Source organism: Equus asinus, chromosome 1 (genome assembly GCF_041296235.1).
Source record: "Equus asinus isolate D_3611 breed Donkey chromosome 1, EquAss-T2T_v2, whole genome shotgun sequence".
NCBI classification, from domain to species: domain Eukaryota; kingdom Metazoa; phylum Chordata; class Mammalia; order Perissodactyla; family Equidae; genus Equus; species Equus asinus.
Window position 1 is genome coordinate 197,131,435 of NC_091790.1, and position 18,961 is coordinate 197,150,395.

General features: G+C 40.5%; 1 pseudogene; it reads left to right on the forward strand.

The window, feature by feature from the left end:
• The first annotated feature begins 324 nt into the window (after positions 1 to 324).
• On the forward strand, positions 325 to 3,209 carry LOC106841924 (olfactory receptor 2A14-like; annotated as a pseudogene).
• The last annotated feature ends 15,752 nt before the right edge of the window (positions 3,210 to 18,961 follow it).

An 18,961-nucleotide genomic window follows, 5' to 3' on the forward strand; every position in this document is an offset into this window, starting at 1 on the left:
GTCTACTTGGCTGTGGTCAGGGTGGACTCCCTTTCATGGTTTAGATTACACCCATGTGTCTCCTCTTTGGAGAGACCTTTTCTGACAATCTCATCTACAGGAGCCCCTTCAAACCAAGTCACTATCTATCATTTACCCTGTTTATTTCCATCATAGTACTTTTCACTTTCAATAAATATTTCTTGTTTTTTTTTACTCCTGATATTTTAGGAATGGTAATTAACCATCACCTCTCCTTGCTCCAAGTGTAAAAAATAGAGAAATAGACACAGAAATCAGGCAGAAATTAGAAATATGTTTTATTTATGAGGTTCATTGGAAAACATGGTTTATATCTTTGACAAAATTTCTCACCAAATTGCAGTCACAACCATTAGCCCACCTCCATCCCCAAAGGGCCAGAACATGCCCCTGCAGGCTGTAACCAGAAGGATAGAACTGAATCTGACCCAACAGGAGAGCAGAGAAGGAGCATCCTCAGTGCCTTTTTCTGTTTCACAAATCATTTCAACTAGAGGACAGAGAGGGCAGGTGTGCTCCAAAGCGCTTCATCTCGGTTAGAGAGGCCTCTCCCCTCCATGGAAATGTGAGGAACAGATGACAGATAGACCACCTACTTCCTCAGAATATGTCTCCCCTTCAGAATATCTACTTTATCCACTGCTGTGCCTCCGAAGCATAGAACAGAGGCTGGAACATGATGAATTCAGGAAGATGTGTAAGGAATTGTTGAAATAAAAATTTAAAGTATATGAAATTACTCACATATCAAATTAGCAAAGGTTAAAACTGGTAATGTGTAGTATTGATGACCACGTGAGAAAGATACATAATTCTCACACACTGTCAGAGGGAGAAATTGGTACAAATCTTCTGCAAGGATGCTGGCAACAGGTTTCAAAGCTTTATGGGGTCTACATCTTTAGCATCTACAATTTAAATTTTAAAATACATCCTAAAGAAATAATATTGAGTATAGACAAAATTCAATTTGAAAGAATATTAACCCCAATACTACTAAACATAAGAGAAATAAGAATCAAAAATTTCCAACACAAGGATATTAAATAAATGGTATGATAGTACAATATTGTGCAATTTTAAATAATATTTGTAAAATATTATTAAAATATATAAAAGTATTCTGAATATTAAGTGAAAATGATAGCTAACAAGATAGTCTGTATAATATAATCCCAATTTTAAAATATGAATTTGAGGATGTAAATGTTTACTAAAGGAAATCATTGGAATAATTTTTAAGTATTCTGTAAGACTTGAACTTTCCACTAATTTAACAATAAAGATAGTTCATCCAGCTTGTTTCTGGAATATATGTGAAGAAAGTATAAAGGGACAGCACCAGGTCACTTGCTCTCTCGACGTGATGTTGCCATCCAGCCCTTCAGGACCCTTTCTACCTCTGCTCCTGGACACACACAGGCACCTCCCAGGAGGAGCACTCTAGAAAGCAGTAAGCAACTGATGTTCCCACTGATCCCGCTCCCTGTGACCTGCTCAGAATCCATCTGATCAGCAGGACACAGTCAGCATGGGAACAGTGATGAGGACGGTCTGGAGGGGATTGGATGACAATGGAAGCTGCAAAGCTGGGAGGAAATCATGAAGGCAAATGATTCTGTCACAGCAGAAGATAAGATAAGTTCTGGGATTTGTCTCTATATTAAGTTATAAAAGGGAAAAGAGAAAACCCTCAAACAAAATACAATTACCATGGAGCTGTCATCTTTATAGCTACCCACTGTCAATGTAAATTTACTTTCTCCTTTTGAATTTCATACTTGAAGAGGCTGCAAAAACATCATCATGTTTAACTGAATTTAAGATATTTGGATAGGTTTATTCTGAGCCAAAATGTCCTTTCATGTATGCCTAAATTTCAGTATCAAGTACTGATAAAGAATAAATAAAATTCTCACAATAAAACTGCAGACCATGGAGACGGGACAGAGGTCTGAGAAGATGCTCATGGATCAGATTATGTTATTTTATAGTTCATTTTATTATCTATAAATAACTATATATATATTTATCATATTATTCCATTGATTCAAGGGGCTTTTTTTCTGTTTTATGTGGGGACACTAATTAGTTTATTGCAACATATCTAACAATAAATTATAGAAAAACCTGCCAAACTAATATATTTATAAATGTTCATTCTGTACAATACACTAAATATTGTGTGTCCTGATTGCCATACAGCTCTGACCTTCCTGTTGTGAACATGGACTAGTCTGTCTCTGCCACAGGAGCATGGCAGGAACCAGAGGTGGGTCACAGAAGTCACCCTGCTGGGATTCCAGGTGGACCCAGCACTGGAGTTGGTCCTTTTTGGACTTTTCTCTCTCTTCTATATACTCACCCTCCTGGGGAACGGGGTCATCCTGGGGCTTATCTGCTTAGACTCTAGATTTCACACCCCTATGTACTTCTTCCTCTCCCACTTGGCCATTGTTGACATATTCTATGCTTCCAACAATGTCCCTAAGAGGCTGGAAAATCTTGTGAGCCAGAAAAGAACCATCTCTTTTGTTCCTTGCATTATGCAGACATTTCTCTATCTGGCTTTTGACCACACAGAGTGACTGATTTTAGTGGTAATGTCCTATGATTGGTTCATGACGATCTGCCAGCCCCTGCATTACACTATCATCATGAACTTGAAAATGTGCTTGGTCCTTCCTAGTCATCACTTCATGAGGATTTAGCTTCGTCTTGGCTCTGGTTCATTTAATTCTCATCCTGAAGCTGCCCTTCTGTGGACCTCATGAAATCAACCACTTCTGTGAAATCCTGTCCATCCTCAAGTTGGCCTGTGCTAACACTGGGTTCAACCAGATTGTCATCTTGACATCCTGTATGTTTATCTTAGTGGGTCACCTCTGCTTGGTGCTGGTTCCTACACACACGTGCTGTTTGCCATCCTCAGGGTCCAGCCAGGGGAGGGCCGCTGAAAGGTCTTCTCCACCTGCTCCTCGCACCTCTGTGTGGTCAGACTCTTCTCTGGCAACACCATCGTCATGTACATGGCCCCCAAATCCCGCCATCCTGAGGAGCAGCAGAAGATCCTTTCCCTGTTTTACAGTCTTTTCCACGCTATGCTGAACCCGCTGATCTACAGCCTGAGGAACGCAGAGGTCAAGGGGACCCTGAGGAGAGCACTGTGCAAGGAGAGGCCAGTGTGAGAGACAGCAGAGATCATCACAGGGTAGAGGGCTTGGATCCCTGTGAATATGGTGGGTGGCATGTTTTGCCTTGTGCTATAATAAATGTCACATAAAAATAGAATATTCTAAATGTAAATATATAACTGGAAACCATATAGACTTCAGAAAACAAAATGATTATCTTCATGATCTTGGATAGGCAAAGATTTTTAGAGATGATCCAAAAATCATAAGGCAGACAACCTGAAAAATTGATAAGTTTTGGGCCTTTTTAAAATTAGTCATTTTGTTCATCAAAGTCACTATTAAGAAAAAAGAAATGCAGGTCACACACCAAGTGTTTTGTATTTTTTAAAATATGTTGGTCAGTCAGGTGTGGCCACAAGAGGAGACAAAGCAGAGGCTCAGGAAAAGACACATGATTCTACTCCCAGGTCCTGGAGACAGGAGGCAGGGCACAGCACGCAGGGCCACATGGGCATGACACCAGGGTGGTCAGAGCAGAAGACAGGAGCAAGAGGAGGTTTAGACCACCACTTTTATTGGCATTTCCATAGGAAACACCCAACAAAGAGGGTCGATAAGAAAAAGTTGGATTCTTATAGCAGGTAAGTGTAGACAGAGAATTCTAAAGCTCAAAATTCCTCTGATATTCGGGGCCCAAGCCATCTTACTCTCGGTGATCTCATTTTAAATCTCTGGCCTCACTTCTCCTTTGGAGGATAAAGTGCTGTATATTAGTAGGTGTTACTGTTTTCTTCTTCCTTTCTTGATTCTCCTCATCAATTTGATAATCACCGTGCCCATTTCTCATTTTCATATAGCTAAGCATGAATTTCCTCTCAGTTCATACCCGTTCCCTGATATTAAAATGTTCCTCTGACAAATTGCTCTGCAATTTGATTTGAAATTCTTTTTGCCATCTTCTCACAAGAAGATGTGGACATTCCTGGCTTCCATCCATCTTACTGAAAATATGTGTTAAAATAGAAATAGATAGAAATAATTTTAAAAAGAAAGGCCAGTTTACAATTGTAAACTTCAAGGTCACCAAATGATGAACCCCTGATCTCTAAAAGCAAAATAAAATGAAAATTAACAATTTTTTAATAATAAAATAAAATATTTTTCTTTTCAATGGGATTTTCAAATACTGACAAACTAGATAATATCTTTAAACCCATATCAAATCATTAAAATATGCTGCTTCCAAATGTGACAGTAAAGTTAAAAAAAAGTCCTTTTCTGTCAACAAATTGTAATTATTAAAAGTTAAGAGACTAATGAGGCTCTTCAGTGCAGCTGCTGAGAGGACAGTGCCTGAGGCTGCACCATGCATGCAGGGAGGCGGTGGACACTGCAGGCCCTACTGACAGCCTCTGCAAGGTGGAGCACAGCCCATGAGTTTTGAAGATGCGTGAAAATCATCAAGATAAATCTTTCCAAAAACTTTTCAGAGGATGACTGCAACCTCACTACTAGGACCACTACTGTATGTTACAAGAGCTGCCAAAATTTACGTTGCATAGGTAGTAGTAGATAAGTGTTCAGTCATTAACCATGGTTAACCTGGTGGTATTCACCACCAGGTGTGGCATGCAACAGTTTGAAAAGTGAAAATGAAGAATTGGTCAAGAACAGATGAAAGGAAGCAAATGATGAAAATTAATGTTTTATTTGACATTGGTAAACTTACCTAACAATAAATTAGGTAGAAAAAATACATCAATGGGGAATCCTGCTTCTTGTAGGACAATGTGACAAGCTCTAGTGGACAAGCTCCCCAGTGAAACTGGTGAAAAGTTATTTTTAAACAACCAGTTAAAATCTCTGGAAATGGCCCTAAGGGCATACAACAAATGAAGAAACATTAATTTAACGATACTGATTAAAACTCAGTGTGAAGAGCAAGAGTCTGACAGCTGAACCTGATGCGGGGTCCGTGAGCCGAGGAGTCGAAAGAAAGATTTCTTAGACTCTCGAGATCTGGCAGTAGTGCTCTTTTATTTAGAGAATAGTGTGGAATAACATGGGGACAGGACCCATGGGCAGTCAGAGCTTCTGCTGCCGCCGCTTCTGCTGCCCCCACTAGAATGGGGACAGGGCCCATGGGCAGGCAGAGCAGCTGCTGCTGCCCCTGCAGGCATGGAGACAGGACCCATGGGCAGGCAGAGCTGGTGCGTGGGGACAGGACCCACGGGCAGTCAGAGCTCCTGCTGCTGCCCTGAGTTGAGGGTTAGGGCTAATTTTATAAGGCATGGGTACGTGACTTATTTTTACTGGAAAAAGAAAAGATGATGTAAAAAGTCATTAAATGATTTCAGTGCAGATGGGGTCTGGTTATTGTGCGGTCATGTAACTTTAGATACAAATCTGGCCATATAGATCGGCATGTAGGTGAGGATGCCCTGGGCTTCTCTCCCTGGGGCAGTCCTAATTTATACCATAAAAAAAGTCCACTGGGTCATATAGTTTGGCATGTAGGCCAGGTCACCTTGGGCTTCTCTAGCTGGGGCAGCCTTAATCCACATCAAACCTACATCGGCTTCCTGCCTCCCCCTCCTCACCTCACGGAGAAGGAAACTCCATTGCAGACACTTGCAGCCAAGACCATGGGTTTCCCCTCTCCCCCTAACTCCCTGTCAGAGGGCCATCTCCCAGGAGGGGCAGGACACCAGCATTTCTCATCCTGCCTGAAAAACCTCAGCATTTCTTCTCCTGCCCCAGAGCTAACTGCTACTGACTTTCATACAGCTGACTTTCAGACAGGCTAAGTGCTGGGTGAGTGAGGCAGGAAGTGGAGGATCCCTTCTTCTGCCCAGCCCCCACTTATGGGACAGAGACTCTTCCTCGTGCTTCCAGTACAGCACTGCTGAAATCCTGGGGTCCTTGCTGCAGCTCTGATGTGGTGGTCCCACACCACAAGATGCAAGTCAAGAAGACCTGAAGCTACTGTCCCCTTCCCACTCCCCACTGAGCACCCAGTTCCTAAAATGGACATTTCAGGGAGAAGTATGCCATTGTCCCCACATCTAGTCACACAATCTGTGACTCACAGATTTTGCCTGGAGGTAAAAGCAGGCCAGCCATCAAATAGTTAGTAATCTCTCCCAAAGAAGCTGACTTCATTTGCAAGAGTGTGGAGAAATTCAAGCCTAAGGGTGCTCTCAAAACAGTGGAGGTTGTGTGGAAAGGCAGGTGGGAAGAGATGGTTAGATTCATTGGAGAGACAGGCTAAACTTTGGGTTTGTTAGTTTTTGGGAGAGAACTTGATAGAGAAACAGCTGATGTAGGGCCCTCCAGGGGTCAGAAGGATGCTCCAATACTGACCTCTGACGGACCCCTTCATTGGAGTCCAAATTTGATTGGAGATTTGTCTGGAGCAATTTGTGTCCTAGAGCATTGTTGATAACAAGAGACTGTGGGGGACTGGAATTGGCCACCCCAAGATACGTCTCTTTGGCATGTGGATTATTTTGGGCTCCTTACTTTTAAAACCTGCAGACAGGGAAGAAACTCTGAAAAGTAGAATTTGCTTACCCTTTGTTAAGAAACATCTACATTTGTAAAAGAAATCCCCATCTGTAAATGTGTCTACCTCTCTACACCGGGAAGAAGGAGGGGACGACCTTATCTCTAAACTCTTAATCAATGCAGAAGGCAAGGACTTAAATCTGCATGATAATCTTACTCTTGTTTATTGTACTTTTCTGGTAACCTCCTGTAACTGACAACCCCCATCCCCAACATCCTCCTTTCTCTTTACCTGAGGATGGTATTTAAGGTGAGAGCTACCATTTTGGGGAGTTGCTCAGGTTGCCTGAGCCTCTCCCATGTATACATGTTATAAAGCTTTATTTAATTTTCTCCTGCTATTCTGTCTCATGTGAATTTAACTCGTTGTCCGGCCAGAAGGACCCAGAGCAGATAGAGGGAAATGTCTTCCTCCCCTACAGTTTGGCGACTTGGATGGGATAAAAGTTCACTGGCTGGATACTGCTCACTCCTGGACTGCTGCAGGTGAGAGATCCCGGACCCCTGACAAGAGCCAGCAAGAAGTAAGAGTTCTTACCATGTCAGTCTCCCAGATCGCTGCCTTCAGGGTCCAATGCAAACAAGAATGGTGAGGGTTTTTGCTCTTCTAAATTTAGATTAGCAGGAGAAAATTTGGGTGAGGCTAGCTTCTTGGATTCTGCAACTCTATGATTTGGTTGAGTACTCATTGGTTGTAGAGCATTTTCCTCCCAGAGATAGTACTTTCCTTGTCTCTGTCTTTTTTCTGTTGTTTGTCATAAGACTCAGGCATCTCTATAAGCTTGTTGTCTGGGCCTTTTGTCTTGAGAGCTTGGTTTTGTGACCTTTCTGGTCTCCACCGTCAGAGGATGCATGTACCGGCACGCATCTTGGTGGCCAGTCAAGTATACAGAGGTTCCAGGACACATTCTCTTTGTCTGGCTGTGTTAGCTCTCAGGAGTTTGTCATAAGAGGTCCCAATTGCTTTCATAAGGGGCCTTTGTCATCTGAACCTTCATTGCTTGCTGTGCGATGAAGGCCTTCACTTTCTTAGACTATTTTTGGGAGTGAACTTTCTGGATCTCTTTTGGGGATAACTCTTGTGTCCATGGTTAAGCTTATTGGGTAGTCGTTGTTAAGATCATATTCATCAATGTAGCCAGATGATGGGTCATTTAAATTGGGAGAACTTCTAAATTGGGGGGAAAAGTTCATGAGAGCTCTCATCATAATTCTTATTGGTGATGCGGGGTCGGTGAGCCGAGGAGTCAAAAGAAAGATTTCTTAGACTCTCAAGATCTGGCAGTAGTGCTCTTTTATTTAGAGAATAGTGTGGAATAGCATGGGGACAGGACCCATGGGCAGGCAGAGCTGGTGCGTGGGGACAGGACCCACGGGTGGTCAGAGCTCCTGCTGCTGCCCCCGCTGGCATGGGGACAGGTCCCATGGGCAGGCAGAGCTGGTGTGTGGGGACAAGACCCACAGGCAGTCAGAGCTCCTGCTGCTGCCCCCGCTGGCATGGGGACAGGACCCATGGGCAGGCAGAGCTCCTGCTGCTCCTGCTGCTGCCCCCGCTGGCATGGGGACAGGACCCATGGGCAGGCAGAGCTGGTGTGTGGGGACAGGACCCACGGGCAGTCAGAGCTCCTGCTGCTGCCCTGAGTTGAGGGTTAGGGCTAATTTTATAAGGCATGGGTACGTGACTTATTTTTACTGGAAAAAGAAAAGATGATGTAAAAAGTCATTAAATGATTTCAGTGCAGATGGGGTCTGGTTATTGTGCGGTCATATAACTTTAGATACGAATCTGGCCATATAGATCGGTATGCAGGTGAGGATGCCCCGGGCTTCTCTCCCTGGGGCAGTCCTAATTCATACCATAAAAAAAAGTCCACTGGGTCGTATAGTTTGGCATGTAGGCCAGGTCACCTTGGGCCTCTCTAGCTGGGGCAGCCTTAATTCACATCATTGGTACTAATGAAAAGGCCAAATTAAAAAGGAAACTCACACACAAGAAAATAATGGCTAGCTTTAAGACCTTGACTCAGGCTACAATTGAATTGATGAAATATGAAAGTGTAAGTGTTGCTAAGATTACAGAGGTTAGAATGCTTGAGCTGATTTTATACAAAGAGGTTATATCAACTTGGCCTGAGTATGTTTTAAAATGTCTGGCGGGGAATACTTCCCTATCCAATATATAAGAACAAGGCCTATTGATAAAGTCCTAAAGAAAACTATAATTAGAGGTACAAGAGTTGATGGAATTGAGATGAAATTTGTAGAAAATTGATATATTTACAGGCTTTACGTAAAGTGATTATATCTCTTTGTCTGATTGTATTATAGATTGTATCGTGCAGACAGACATTGTCTCACTGGGGAATGTTTCCCCTGCCTGATTGTAAGAGGTTTAAAGGTGTGATACATTGTCCTGAAAGTTTTACAGCATACAAATCTTTGATTCACCTCTTAAGTTAAAATTTTCCCTGATATAAAGAAGCAAGTGGAAGGGAATGGCTGGAGGGGTGAGTCAGCCTCTTTTTTGTCATTCAGGCTGTAACCCAGTTCTCTGGAGAATTGGAAGCAACCCTTTGTCTTGCAAATCTCTGCAAGGCTGGAGGTATGGTTCTAGAAGGCAGTTCAAAGTTCACGTCTTTGGGGCCAGCAGGTGGTGCAGCAGTTAAGTTCACACATTCCACTTCTCGAGGCCTGGGGTTTGCCTGTTCGGATCCTGGGTGTGGACATGGCACCGTGTGGCAAAAAGCCAGGCTGTGGTAGACATCCCTTGTATAAAGTAGAGGAAGATGGGCATGGATGTTAGCTCAGGGCCAGGCTTCCTCAGCAAAAAGAGGAGGATTGGCAGTAATTAGCTCAGGGCTAATCTTCCTCAAAAAAAAAGTTCACATGTCTTTGCCAATCCCAAAGCCTCCCCTGTTCTTCCGCAAGTGTTCCTCAATATTGATTGAGACAAAAGATTGAGACATTAGAAACAGAGAAGGCAAATACTTCCCTGAAACTCCATCTTAAAGAAAATTTGACTTCATTCTCTGTCTTTATGACATGATTTGCTGCTCCCATCTTTAGGACCTGAGCACCATTGTTTGAAATGCGAATATTTTTCAGAAATTAGTGCATTTTGCATTACTCTTTATTCATAACAAAAATTTAACGTCTCTCTGTCTACCTGTGTGCTTATGTGTGTCTGTATGTATATTACATATGTGTGATATTTTTACCTCTGGTTGGTATGGCCAAAATTAAGAGCTCTGTTTAATTGGCTTAAAGTAAGCACTTACATAACATCAATAAATAAATAAAATAAAATAAAAATAAATTATAAATGTAATAGAAATTAACCCAATGTCTTTTAAGTTAAGATGATATAGATTAATCTTTGGTTAATGAAAGTTTAAGTTTGTTGGTTTCATTAAAATGGACATGTCCTCCAGAGTTAGCACTGGATGTGATGCAAACATGCCACCTGGGTTTGCCAGTTTAAAAAGAAAAAGAAAAGCTCATGTTATCCCTGTTACAAATTTGTCAGCATAACGACTCAGAATGACGGCTAATTTTGTCTAATGTCTCATGAAGTTTTTGTGGGTAATCTAAACATCATTATTGGGAAGAAATGATTTAGATATAAATGAAATAAGGGTTTATAGATAAACTTTTAGTAATAATCATAGTTTATGGCATGTGTATCTAAAATAACTTCCAAAATCTCTTTGGTAACTTGAACCTTTGAAGTTTTTCTAGGTTAATTTAAATGATAAAATTTATTGAGTACCCAGATCATTTCCACATAAGATATTAGACATTAATTATTAAATGTAAGTTTATCTACTTTTGGCTTCTTATTGCAGAGAGGCTAAAAGGTTTTTGGGTCTATTGCTGTGAAGCGGCATGTTTCTAGAAATTATGAAAAGTGTTTAGAATGCTGATATAAAAGACAGTTCATAATTGCTGAGTTTTTAGCTTTTACTGGGGTCCATAAGGGGTAAAATTATAATTAACATATGTAATTAAAGCTACTAAAAATTAATAAGGAAAATAGCTTTGTATTCAAGGAAAGTAAAATGTATGTTTTCAGTAAAGAGGGTATAAAGAATCGAAGTGTTTTTGTTGGGTAAAGAAAGATAAATTTGTCCGAAAGTTCTAGAAAGGAAGAAAGCAAGCGTGTGACAAATTCTGAAGGTAAAAGGAAAGTTGTATAAGGTTGTGAAGGAGAAATTCTGAAAGGAGTTTTATGCTGGTCAAGTTGACTAAGATTAACTAAATTGAATTAAGTAAATGAGTTTTAATGTTAAAAAATGAATGGGTGCAAAAATTAAAATTTGGTTTTCTCTCAAAAGGATATGTTTCTTAAACTTTTGGTCTGCTCTTGATAAAGAGGTTATAAAAGCATCTTTGTTTTTTTTTTTTTATTTTTGAGTAAGTTTACCTAAAAAACAGAAAATCTATGTTTTGCTGAAATAATTTCCTATGTTCAGAAAGAGGTCTCTCAAGATTTTTTTTTTACTATTTTAACTGCTCTTGACTGGTTTCTGTTGTCACTTTGAATAGATAACTGAGCATTGTTTTGTAGTGATCATTGTTTCCTATCTGAGTGAGAGTTTTACAGCCTTTTGGTATTTTTGACAAGCTTCTCCCTCAAAAAGAAAAATGTTCAAGTCCTGAATAAAGGCTTTCTTTTGACCTGGATGAAGGAAGTGTATTTCTCTGGGGATTTTCAGAGGGCCCCTAGGACTTCTCAGAGAAATTTGCTCTCTCTTCCTATAAGGAGGAAGATTCTAAACTAATTAGGCTTGTTTGATATGTTAAATTACATCGGAAGCATTGTCAGATAAGCAATGATAAACTTTATTAGGTGGTATTATGTGGGTAAATGTTATTGATATAAGTGTTTTGAAAATTATATAACATTCCTAAAATTCTGATCTGTCCTGGTTATCAGGGATAATGCTGGTTATTATTTTAAGGTGTTGTATGTCACAAAATTAACCAAATTTCTTTGTCAATTTCCATTTTTGTTGTTTACAGACAGTTATTGTTTCACTCTGTTGCTTTTTGCTTTTGCAAATATGTCTCATCTTCAGAGGAATACATGGAAAGGACTCTGAAACTCTGGGATGCAGGTTTCTGATAAACTTTCAGATCATAAAACTGAACTGGGTAATAAATTACAGAAATCTAACGGAGGAACTGATGATCTCACAAAACTGCTAACAGAATATTGAGAGCAAGAATTGATTATACAAGACTGAATGAACTGATGAGGATGATTATAATTTTTATGACTTTTTAAAATATTGTTGATTTTTTTGGTGTTTTGTTTCCTCAGGTTTAAGGAAAGGTTTTTCTCTTTTCTCTTACGTTAACTATGACATACAGCAATTTGGTTAAATTTTACACCTTTCTGAGCAGAACTGAAACATTTATCTTTTTATCCCTAACTGATCCCTCCAGAATTTGGAAACGCTTCGTGAGTGAGTATGGTTATTTTGTGGCAATATAGTTATTTGCATAAGTTCCATAAGAATCTGTTCTCCTCATAACAGGACACATTGGTTATCTTTCCAAAGCTTTGACTGGAATGTCATATTTGATAGAATCATACAGACTCGGATATGACAATACTGCCTTTGAGGAATAAGATTAACTTTCTGGAATAAAGCCACTTGGAAATATGGGCCTGGTGCCTTGTTTACAGAGAGAGATTCCAGCAATTTTACTTGGTAAGTAAGAAAGCCCGCTTATCTGGCAGGTGCAAAGAATCTTGAAATATTTTGGGGAACCTCAAGAAGAGAGGAATCCACCCAAATCTGTAGGTACTACAGGTAAAATCTGATGGCAAGTCCTTGGCTTGGCTTTTCTGTCCTTGAGAGGTCTTTAAAGTTCAATCTGAGATTACTCATAAAAGATTCCAGCAGAGCAAATTTAAAGCCTATATGATCAATTGCTATTCTTGCTGCATTTATGTAAATACTTAGACCAAGTTGTATTGAAACTAAACTTATTTGGAAAACCAGTTAGACTTAATTTGGCTATCTTTAGTAAAAATTAGGGTGATTTTAGACAGAAAAATTATGTTTCAGTAGAAAAAAATACTATAATACACATTTGTGGATATTAACTCCTAGTTCTTTTTTTTTTCTGAGGAAGATTAGCCCTGAGCTAACATCTGCTGCCAATCCTCCCCTATTTTCTGAGGAAGCCTGACCCTGAGCTAACATCTGTGCCCATCTTCCTCTACTTTATATGTGGGATGCCCACCACAGCATGGCTTGCCAAGCAGTGCCATGTCCATACCTGGGATCCGAACCAGTGAACCCCGGGCCACCGAAGCGGAACGTCCGCACTTAACCGCTGCGCCACTGGGCCCGCCCCCAAATCCTAGTTCTATTAATTGTCTGAGGCCTTTTTCTACCTGTGAACTGGACTGGATCCTGAATTCTTCTCCTGAAATATCAGATTATGAATCTCCAAACTAATGTTTTCAATTTTTTCCCCTCATTTTCATTTGGAATCATGGAGAATTGAACCTGCCCTTTGTCCTGAAGCCTTTCAAACTGAAGCTGAACAACTTGATATAAACTTGAGAGATTCCTGTCTGTTGCTGTGTAAGCTGTAAGCCACTCAGAAAGATACCTGAATGCCCAATGACATCATCAGAGACATCTCAAGCTGCAAAAGATGCTTTGACTCAGACATCTAGAAATCTCCTTAACTGGCTGCCCCCTGGGCTCAGGAACTAGTTTATAATTTGCTCCAACCATTAACCTTGTTTTTCTTTTCCATAGAAATACTTATTAGATACTTGATAGTTTGCTTCCAAAATTTAGGCCTAACTTTGGGAGTCCACCTGTATCATCGCCTTCTAAAACGACTTTAACTGGACTGATCTATTACCAAGTCTAAGAAGTGTGTTCAGTGAGGTGAAAAAATCTACCACTCAGCTTCTGGACTATGAAATTTCTTAAAGTTTCAAAGGACTGTGAAACTTAAAAGTTTCAAAGGTAGGACTGTAGGGGACTAGAATTGGCCACCCCAAGATATATCTCTTTGGCATGAGGATCTTTTTGGGCTGGTTACTTTTAAAAACTACAGACAGGAAAGAAACTGAAAGGTAGAATTTACTTACCCTTTGTTAAGAGACATTTACATTTGTAAAGGAATTCTCTGCATGTAAAGGTGTCTCTCTCTCTGTACCGGGAAGAAGTGGGGGATGACCTTGTCTCTAGAAACTCTTAATCAATGCAGAATGCAAGGATTTAAATCTGCATAATAATCTTATTCTTGTTTACTGTACTTTTCTGGTAACCTCCTGTAAGTGACTCCCCCCATCTCCAACATCCTCCTTTGTCTTTACCTGAGGATGGTATTTAAGGTAAGAATTCTGCCATTTTGGTGAGTTTCTCAGTTTGCCTGAGTCTCTCCCATGTATACATGTTGTAAAGCTTTGTTTAATTTTCTCCTGTTATTCTGTCTCATGTGAATTTAATTTATTGTCCAGGCAGAGGTACCCAAAGTGGGTAGAGGAAATGTCTTCCTCCCCTACAAGACAAATCAGCCCACAATACGGAGTTTAACAGCTGAGTTTGCTCAGGGAAATAGGCAAAGAGAGCCTTGTGACAGTAGGCATACTTAAGGTGTCACTCCCTAAGAAGCAACATCCTCTGATGTTAACACCCAACACTGATGTGCTGGTGGATGGGAGAATAGACTTCACTAAAATAATCCAACAAATCAATAAATAACTAAACATAACAATAAAAAGACCCAGAACAAATGTGAGAGTTACTAATACCCAGAGTTTTATCTAAAATATCCTGCCCACTAGTTCAGTAACTATGTAATGACAAATAAAAATGGCAAGCAATAGGATATATTGGAGAATATGAGGAAGCCATTTGGTATAAACCTAATTCGGCCTGACCTTGTCTTTCCAAAAGGGCCTGACCGTGGCTGTTGAGCATACATTGTATATCTGCTTTAGATATTCCCTATGGCAAGAACAAAAGGCCCTTGAGATAAAGGTGCAACTTCCCTCCCCCTCCCAACCTTGGAGTCTCCTTAAGGATTAAGCATCTTTCCTTAGGCTAGAAACTGATTGCTGCGCTCACCTGTGACCGCCCAACTCGAGACAATAGACTTGCCTCCTGCTACGCCCACCAAGATAGCAGACCCACTACCTGCTGTGTCCATCAAGTGCTGTGCTGACAGGGCAATCTTGTGACTATTGTGGGAGGGACATTTCAGTCACATGTGAAACACCCTGTTTGGGGGTATATAACCACTCTGTGCACCCCACTTCTTTGGTGCCCTTTCTTCCTTTGGGAAGAAAGGCCCCGGGCCGTGGTCCTCAGATTTCAGCTCAGAATAAACTCACCCAAATTTTCATTTATAGATTGGTTATGGATTATTTTCGTTGACAGTAAGCAGACCCTATATGAATGGGAATGGACTGAGGGACACTTACTAAACTGGTATTGCTGTCAGCAACCTGTCACAGCACAGTGGTTGAACCTAATATCCCTTCCAAAGGTGGGAGATGGGGTTAAAATCAATGATAAATGGAGAGAATGAGAAAGAGTAGCTGAAAGTAAGCAAATGAGTAAATAGTCTACACAATAATGGAAATCGAATATTACATTGGTGACTTCAAAAAAGGCTAACAGCTAGAGGATAAAATTGTCGGTTAACACAGTTATGCCAGATGCACAAAATAGTGAAGTCATATATTTGCCAAAACCAACCCCATTTTTGGAAGCTGGCAAGGTCAAATGAAAGCATGCAATCCTGAGTGGCAATCCACTGGGAAACATCCTGATCATATGATGTGATGAACTGGACCAAATGTACAGTAAACATTGTCTCTTATTTTTAAGGTTGCTTCTTCCAGAAAGATCTCATTTGGGAAGAAATATCTGGCAACCACTCTCCACATGGCCATCAGACCATGTGTTGTACAATTCTCACCTGACTGATCACTGTGTAACTATAGATTTTGATGATCAAAGGCTTAGAAAGGTCCCTGGTTATAATGGACAAAATATATCAACATGCCATAGTGTGCTGCACGCAGGCACATCTCACCTTTGTTTTTGTGGGTAGAAATCTATTAAACAGAGAAAGAGAAGACAATGGGGTTCTGATGGGAATAAAGTGCAGACCTCCCATGGTGGGGATGAATTGCCGGGAAATGACCTTGACAGAGAGATGGTCCTAGGAGGCCTTATGGCATACTCAGAATAGATTACATCCAGGGGGACTGCCACTTATATACCCCTGGTGTCTGGGACCCAATATTGTGTGGTAACAAAACAGATATCATAACTGAGCTCAGCCCATTCATACACAGTGGCAATAAGGAGCATAATCGATATCCTGCAAAACAAAAAGTGGCTTTAGGAGGGACAGGTGGCTATCTAGGCATCGTTGACAAGCTGAATTCACTTTGTTAGGAGTAACAGTCAGTGGGGAAAAAAAATTAACTAGAAAGAGTAGATTAGAGGGAATTCTCTTCCAGGAGGAAGGTGAGGGATAGGAGTCAGTCTGGAAATGTGATGAGACTTCAGTGAAATGTGTCAGACAGTCTCAACAAATGTTGCTGGATACTGCTGGGGCTCAGTCCTGACCCAACAGAACATCCTGACTGTTTTGATACAGATGAAAGCTAAAGTAACCACAGAGCAGTAGCCTTCCATTCTAGATGCTGAGGCCCAAAAGGTGCACATATGAGGGTCTTATAGACAAGGGAATTTATTCAGGTTATCTGGGGGATTTGTAATTTTCATCAATGAACCTTGACTCTCCCCAAGACTAGATGAGAAGAAGACATAACCTATAATACAGTTAGGAGGGAATGAACTATTCTGAATAACACCATGTCCTCACCATGGACGGGTGGGGATAGAACAGGCTCCCAATATATAGAAACACACCATAGAAACTAGTTTGAACACAAACCTTTAACCTGAGATAGGGTAACTGGCTTCATCCCCAACTGACTTGAATTCCACAAACAAGTGAATCATGGCTAATTGTAATGGCACATAATAATCTGGTATATGGTCAAGTGCCAAATCTGTTGTAAAGGCTTAGCATATACCTCTGTAATTCTTACTGACTTGTTCTTAGTAAAACTGAATTGTGCTATGACCATTCTGTAATATGGTTGTTGTTAAGATTCAACTACCTTATGTAAATAAGTCATGTGACCACACTGATACTGATGATCAAATGTGTTGGAAGATGGAATTAAAGCCTCCTCAGAATGCAACACCAATGGGAAATGGCTGGCCTGAGAAGAACTTAATTTGGATGTATCATCAGCTCATTTCTATGCGAAACAGTTCTGCACAAGATTATTGGAGGTACAAATGCCACAGGTCAAAGAGAACAAGTAATCAAATTAATACAAAAATGTGAAAATGTGTGTCATGGCTCTGTAGGATCTAGCTGTTTCTCAGGTCTATCCCTACCCTCCACTGGCTCCTCCAAATGGCAAGCATATTTGTGCTATTACTGTATCTGTTACATTGAATCAACTAGCTCTGTATCTGTTATAGAAATGCTCTTCTTAATGTAGAAGATCAGAAACATATGATCATTTTGCTGGAGGAGAGACTGGGCCAAGGGCCAGGCAGGTGGACTGTGTAAGAATGGGTTACTCACTTAAATTCACATAAATTGAGAATTAAAAGAGACTTTAAATATCCTAATCTTATCATTTAGAGTAAGACACGGAAATAGAAATTGTTCCTTCTGAGTTAGGATTCAGAAGTATTGTGATTATTTTGGGTGAGAGTTCTAGAGGCATGTACAGCTGATAACAAAGATCACAGAGAGAGGATGGCATCTTTCCAAGGAAAAATATAGAATCTAAAATGAAAATGCTGCCCAGTGGTTCAGAAAAAAGACTGTGGGGTTAATCAAACACTAATCTGGGTCCTGCTGTAAAAGGATTTGGCAAATCAATTGATCTTAAAATGTGGAGGTTATCTTGAGGGCCTGACCCGATCAGGTGAGCCTCCTGAAAGCAGGCATTTTTCTCCATCTAGTAGCAGAGGAGGAAGCCAGGGAGCTTTAAAGTGGGAAGAACTCAACACACCTGCTGATTTGAAGGTGGAGGGGCCGAGTGCAAGGACCTCAGAGGAGGATGCAGACCCAGCCAAGACCTTGCTCTCAGCCTGTGAGACCTGTGCAGAGAAGCCAGCTGACCTGTGTCAGGACTTCTGACCAAGGATACTGTTAGGGAGTAGATGTGAGCTGTTTTCAGCCGATGGGTTTGTGTTAATTTGTTACAGCAACAATAGAAAATGAAAACACTTTTGGTGTCAGATAAAATTCTTGTTCCCAGCTCTGGCCCTTGCTACATTGGTAATCCATGATTTATGCAATGGTGCTCTGACTTTGGTCTCAAGACCCCTTGGAACTCTTAAGAATGACTGAGGACACAAACGCATTTATATATGTGGTTATATTTGTTGATATGTACCATATTAGCAATTAAAACAGAATTTTAAATATGTACTTTCAATTCATTTAGAAATATTTCCATTATATTTTAATATAAACAATGTACTTCTGTGAAAAATAACTGCCTTTTATAAAACAAAAAAAGGTGAAAAGATTAGTTGTTTGATATTTTTGGTTTAAATGTTTGACTTTAAAAGACAGCTGCACCTTGTATCTTCCTCTGCATTCTGTGTTGCAATATCTAATGTCATGTTGCCTCCAGAATTGTCCATGTTGCACTCATAAAGAGTGAGGGTGTAAAGGCAAAAAGTGCCTAAACATTATTGTGAGAATAGTTCTGATCCCATGGACACGTTGAATGGTTCTCTGAGATTCCCAGTGGTCCCTGGACCACACTTGAAGAATCGATAGCTTAGTATATTTATACTTCAGTCTCCACATCTGTAAAATAGAGATAATGACCAGATTAAACTCTGTAGTCAATGGAAAGCATTTGGCATATGAAGGGCTCGGTAATTGTCGCTTATGGATATCATCATCCTTCCTCATTTGTATCTATCAACCCCTACTGCAGACAGAGATGCCTCTTGGCTTGGGGGATCTGTTCCCTCTCAGGATTGCCAGAACAGTCTCCATGGGAACCCACCTCTCAACCATCTAAAAGTCTGGTTTTTGGTTTTAGGTCAGCCTCTCATGTACCTTCATGGGGACTGTAGAAGCATGAATTCAAAAAATTGTAATAATTTTGAGAGTCTGGGTACTGTAACTTGTGA